Genomic DNA, 5,641 nt, shown 5'->3' with positions numbered 1-5,641 from the left:
AAGGGATAACATTTGGCAAAGAGGGATATGGTTTCTCTAAAGACAACTTTTTATTTTACAGATTATGAAGTCCATTTTTGATCATTAATAACAACTAGATAATCTCACTACTCTCATGTAGTTTGGGTTCCTTCAGAAAGAGATTGGTTCCCTGTCCCTGTAGTTTGGATCATAGGATGATGCATTTAAAGCTAGAGGAAACCTCAGAGAACATCTAGTCCAATCTCTTCATTTTACAAATGAGGAAGCCAGTCAGTCAGTCAAACTGACTATATAAACATTTATTAAGTACCTTTTATATGTTAGGCACTGTTCTAAGCAGGAGGATGCAAATGAAAATAAAATAAAATAAAAAACCCAACAAAGACTATCCCAGACCTCAAGGAGCTTATATCTATTATCTATATATCTTTTATCTAAGGAAGGAAGACAATTTGCAAATGGAAGCTGAAAAATGGGGGCATGGTGAAGAGTTCCAAACATATCCAAAATTTTAGCTGCTGGGAAATGGGGAATAAAACTGTTCTCAGCCCCTCTTTAAACAGAAACCCTTGCTCTCTGGTCAAAAGGTCCAATCATAAGGGCAGAGGGTGGTGAGTGGTTAAACCAAGCAAATTCAATCTTGCAGTATAATGAGACTTTCCACTGATGAGTTTCCTGGTAGAAGGAAGGTGTGATGCAGACTTCCAAAGAATAAAAAAAGCAGTGTAACTGGTGAGAAATTAGGAGGTGCTGAGGCTCAGGGAGGTTAAATAACTTATTTGTTAAAGGTCACACAGGTATTAAACATCTGAGACAAAATTGAATACAGATCTTCTAATCAAAGTTCAGATTAAATTTAGAAGCTGAATCACTGCCTTGTTGGGGCAAAGGGCCTTGCGTAGCTCAATGAAACTGTGAGCTATGCTATGCAGGGTTACCTAAGACTGACAGGTCGCAGTGTAGAGTTCTGACAAAAGGCGATGCACTAGAGAAGGAAATGAAAAACCACTCCATTATCTTTGCCAAGGAAACTCCATAGACAGCATTAAAATGATAAAAGATGTGACACTGGAAGGTGAGCCCCTAAGGTCAGAAGGTATCCAGCATGCTACTAGGGAGGAGTGGAGGACAACTACAAGTAGCTCCAGAAAGAATGAAGTGGCTGGGCCAATGCTGAATGGAAGCTTTGCTGTGGATGTTTCTGGTGTTAAAAGGAAAGCCCGATGCTGTAAAGATCAATACTGCATAGGAACTTGGAATGTGAGAACTATGAATCAAGATAAGCTGGATGTGGTCAAACGGGAGACGAAAAGATAAAACATCAATATCTTGGGTGTCAATGGACAGGAGTGGGTGAATTTAATTCAGGTGATCATTATACATACTACTGTGGGCAAGAATCCCTTAGAAGAAATAGAGTAGCCCTCATAGTCAATAAAAGGGTGAGAAAATCAGATGTGCGGTATAATCTGAAAAATGACAGAATGATATTTCAAATCCAAGGCAAACCATTCAATGTCATAATAATACAAGTCTATGCTTCAGCCACTGATGCTGAAGAGGCAAAAAAATCTCATTCATCACAGAGATTGGAATGCTAAAGTAGGAAGTGAAAAGATAATTGGAATAACAGGCAAGTTTAGCCTTGGAGTACAAAACGAAGCAGGGCAGAGACTAAATAGAGTTTTGTCAAACTAACTTGCTGGTTATAGCAAACACTTTTTCAACAACCCAATAGGCAATTCTATGCACAGGCATCCCCAGATAGTCAATATTGAAATGAAATTAATAATATAGTTTGCAGCCAAAGGCAGAGAAGCTCCATATAGTCAGTTAAATAAGACCTGGAGCTGACTGTAATCATAGGCTTCTTATTGTAAAATTTAAACTTAAATTGAAGACAGTAGGGAAAACCATCAGACTATATAGGTATAACCTAAATAACATTCTTTATGAATATGAGATCAAAGTGAAGAATAGATTTAAGGTATTAGATTTGGTAGATAGAGTGCCTGAAAACTATGGACAGAGATTTGCAATTTTGTACAGGAGGCAGCAACAAAAAACACTCCAAAGAAAATGAAGAATAAAAGAGCTAAATGGTTATCTGATGAGGTTTTATAAATAGCTGAGGAAAAAAAGAGACAGTGAAAAGTAAAAGAGAAAGGGAAAGATATGCCCAACTGAATGCAGAATTCTAGCTAATAGAAAGGAGAATAGAAGGTTTTCTTGAATGAGCAATGCAAAGAAATAGAAGAAAACAATAGAATGGGAAAGACAAGCGATATCTTCAAGAAAATTAGAGATATCAAGGGAATGTTTCATGCAAAAAGTGCATGATAAAAGACAAAAATGAAAGAGACTCATTAGAAATAGAAGAGATTAAGAAGAGGTGACAAGAATATATGGAAGAACTATACAAGAAAGATCTTAACATCACTAATAACCACAATGGTATGGATACTGATCTAGAGGCTTGTGAATGAAGTCAAGTGTGCCTTAGGAAGTGCTAATAACAAGGCTAGGGGAGGTGATGGAATTCCAGCTGAGCCATTTTGAATCTTAAAAAAATGATGGTGTTACAGGCTGCACTCAATATGTGAGCAAACTTAGAAAACCCAACAGGAGCCACTTGATTAGAAAAGGTCAGTTTATGGGTAATGTCAAAGAATATTCAAATTACCAAATAATTGCACTCATTTCACATACCTGCAGGTTATGTTTAAGATTCTGTAAGCTAGGCTTCAGCAATATATGAACTGAGAAATATCAGAAGATCAGACTGGTTTTTGAAGATGCAGAGGAACTAGAGACCAAATCGCCAACATTCGCTGGATCATGGAAAAAGCAATGGAGTTCCAGAAAAAAAACAAACCAAAAAACGAAACATCTACTTCTGCTTCGTTCAATACACTAAAGCCTTTGACTGTGTGGATCAAAATGAAATGTGGCAAGTTCTTAAAGCCATCTTACTTGTCTCCTGAGGAACTGTATGTGGGTCAAGAAGCAACAGTTAGAATCAAACATGGAACAACTGATTGGGAAAGGAGTACTGCAAGATTATATATTGTCGCCTTATTTATTTTAATTATACGCAGAGTGCATCATGTGAAATGCCAGGCTGGACAAGTCAAAAGCCAGGTTGCTGGGAGAAACATCAACAATCTCATTTATGCATATGCCATTCTGATGGCAGAAAGTGAAGAAACATTAGGAAATCTCTTGATGAAGGTGAAAGAGAAGAGTGTAAAAATCTGTTTCAGGCTTAGCAACAACAACAACAAAACCTAAGATCATGGCAAATGGTCCTTTCACTTCCTGGCAAATAGAGGAGAAGAAATGGAAACAATATCAGATTTTATATTCTTGGGCTCAAAGATCACTGCAGACAGCAATTGCAGCCATGAAATTAAAAGACACTTGCTCCTTGGAAGGAAAGCTACGGCAAATCTGGACAGCATACTAAAAAGCAGAAGTATCACCTTGCTGACAAAAGTCTATATAGTTAAAGCTATGTTTTTTCACGGTAATGCATGGCTGTGAGAGATGGACACTAAGGAAAGCTGAGCACTACAGAATCAAAGCTTTTGAATTGTGGTGCTGGAGAAGACTTTTGAGAGTCCTTTGGATAGCAAAGAGATCAAATCAGTCAGTGCTTAAAGAAATTAGCTCAGATTATTCATTGGAAAGACATATACTGTAGCTGAAGCTTAATTGCTTTGGCCACATAATGAGGAGGCATGACTCATCGAAAAAGACACTGATGTTGGGAAATATTGAAGGCAAAAGGACAAGGGGACAGCAGAGGATGAGATGGAGAGAAATGCCTTGCAAGCAACAAACATGAGTTTGGACAGACTTTAGAAGATAGTGGAGGATAGAAGGGCATGGTGAGCTAAGGTCCATGAGGTCACAACAAGTTAAACATGACTGAACAACAACAACAAATCCTTTTAGAGAGTTCTCAATGTCAAGTAATTTACTGTTATCTTTATTTATAAACCAGTCTCCAATGATTTTTATTAGGGTAAACACATCCCTCAGGGCCCAAGAACCTCTTGGTGAATAGTTAAAAAATTAATTAATTACAAATTAATTAATCTACAGTGTTTAAAATGGGATCCAGGACTCATACAATCTAACTGAGGTACAGCTAATTTGTGAGTCAGTCAGCCTTCCCTGACATAGGCATAGTAGAACAAAGGATGGAATCATCCTTGACAATTAGTACTGATAGACAAAAACCAAAATGGTGGAATTACCTCCATTATTATTCAGTTTGGTTACTATATAAAGATGAAACTTGTATTATTTTAGGTGCTGATTTATCCCTTTTGAGTTGCTTAAATTAGAAACATATCTGCTATGCCCATGTCTGATACAAGGAACTGGGGAAACTTGGCCCAAGGAAGAGAACACTTAGTGAGTATATGATTGTTGATTCTAACATTCAAAGGGCTGTCATGTTGAAGAGAGATTAGACATATCCCACTTAGCTCCAGAGGGCAGATCTAGTAGGGAGTAGAGAAAGTTGCAGAGAAGATCTCACTGGTCTGTAAAACAATGACAACAAGAACGACACAAATCTTTCTAAAAATTCGACTAGTTCAAAGTGGAATGGGAAGCCTGGGTACATGGTATGGTCCCCATCCTTAGATGCCTTCAGATGGAAACTGAATGGCTGCTTGTTCAATGATGTCATAAAGAGATTCCTTCTTAGGTGTGAATTGTACTGCATAAACTCTGCAGTGATTTCCAAATGCAGAAATTCTATGATTCTGTGATTTTCTATCTCTTTGGCCTTAACTTACCTTTGACCTAGTTCAGTATCTCCCTTCACTCAAGATCTTTTCCCTAAAGAGAGTCCTTCCTGCTCCAGATTTGCTAACAGAAGGAGACCCTGTGGGAACATCTTGGTAATTGAGACATTTTTACTCTAATTACTTTTATCACACTCTGCCTCACCTTAACCCTCCCCTATTTCTTCAAGGAGCATCTGCTAAATGTCACTAGTTAAGATGTGTCAGACAGAATCCAGAGCTGCATAGCTGGGGTGGTTGGGAGGCAGCCAGAGAGGACAAGGAGAAAAGAAATCATTCCTTTTGGATTCTTCTTCCTGAGATGATTGTTTTACAAGGGAATAAATGATACCAATAAAATCCAGAGAGAAGGGGAGTGTATGCACGTCCCCCTGGGAGACAGGCCAAAGGTTCACTAGCAATTAAGGATGAAGCCATATGTGGGAAATCACACTGACATCCTTGGCAGGGCTCACTACAAACTCCTAAAGCCAGACATACTTATAGAAGCATTATGCTGACATAATTATGACTAGACTTTCACCATTTCTGTATAAAACTGAGGGACAGTTAAATGTTGCACAATTTAGTGATCTAAGCTAACAGACACGGAGACACTCAGAATGGGAAGGGACCTTACAGTTCAACTCTCTAAACCTGATGTGGTCATCTAACCTCTATCCCAAGTCATCCAGGAACGGAGAAACCTTATTTGACAGCTTGGCCAGAGTATTTTCTCTCTTGGACAGTACTGTAGATATATAAATTATTTTCTCCATCTTTTTCTTCCATCCTTCCTTCCTTCCTTCCTTCCTTCCTTCCTTCCTTCCTTCCTTCCTTCCTTCCTTCCTTCCTTCCTT

The 5,641-nt window shown here is 38.3% G+C and overlaps 1 pseudogene; it reads left to right on the top strand.

Annotated features, from left to right (window-relative positions):
- The first annotated feature begins 1,032 nt into the window (after positions 1-1,032).
- LOC114028100 lies at positions 1,033-2,718 on the top strand (annotated as a pseudogene).
- Positions 2,719-5,641: the final 2,923 nt, after the last annotated feature.

Source organism: Vombatus ursinus, unplaced genomic scaffold (genome assembly GCF_900497805.2).
Source record: "Vombatus ursinus unplaced genomic scaffold, bare-nosed wombat genome assembly UNPS02014870.1, whole genome shotgun sequence".
NCBI lineage: Eukaryota > Metazoa > Chordata > Mammalia > Diprotodontia > Vombatidae > Vombatus > Vombatus ursinus.
The sequence above is the reverse complement of the archived record's forward strand: the minus strand, read 5'-3'. Positions and strand labels throughout refer to the sequence as shown.